The sequence below is a fragment of the Ipomoea triloba genome, chromosome 2 (assembly GCF_003576645.1).
Source record: "Ipomoea triloba cultivar NCNSP0323 chromosome 2, ASM357664v1".
In the NCBI taxonomy this organism is placed as follows: Eukaryota; Viridiplantae; Streptophyta; class Magnoliopsida; order Solanales; family Convolvulaceae; genus Ipomoea; species Ipomoea triloba.
The window spans coordinates 11,174,764-11,175,578 of NC_044917.1; positions in this window are offsets into that span (position 1 = coordinate 11,174,764).

The following is an 815-nucleotide window of genomic DNA, read 5'->3' on the forward strand; positions in this document are numbered from 1 at the left end:
CTTTTTTTTTTTTTTTTTTTTTTTTTTTTTTGCTTTACTTCGAGCCTCCCCTTTTAGTTTAGTTTTATTAGTCTCTAAATCTTTTTTAATATTTACATTTTTTTTTAGTAATACTATATTTTCTCTCTCTCTGGTAAAAATATCTCTTACGATGAATCAAGTCTTTCAATAACAATACTATTTTATTTATAAACCTCTAATATTTTGTTAAGTCTTCTAATGGAACGACTAATTAACTCTTATGTTGAAAGAAGTTTTATATATGCTCAAGCAACTCTTTGGTTAGTCCATCTCTTCTAATAGCTTGATTCTTTTATTAGAGTGAGTCTACTTTCTTTTTCTTCTATAATGTGATACGTAGTATATCTCTGTTACCATTTTAAATAGGTGGTCACAAGATCAAGCTTCGATAGTAGGATATTAATTCTTTGGGCTGAAAAAAGATTGAGAATGTGTAAAACAGTCGCAAATTATATTGTGGACCATGGTCCACAGTGCATTGTGAACCATGATCATTACTGATACTACAGTTGTGTTGAACGGATAGTGTAGTTGTGTTGAAAAGATACTGCAGTTGTGTTGAAAGGAAACTGCAGTTGCGCAGAACAGAGACCGTTCATCCGTTCAACACAACTTCAGTATCCTTTCAACATAACTGCAGTATTCGTTCAACATAACTGTAGTATCAGTTCAACACAACTGCAGTTACAGACGGATGACACAGCCTCTGTTCCGCACAAGTGCAGTTCCCTTTCAACACACTTGCGGTATCTGTTCAACACAACTGCAGTATCAGTCATGATCCATGATCCACG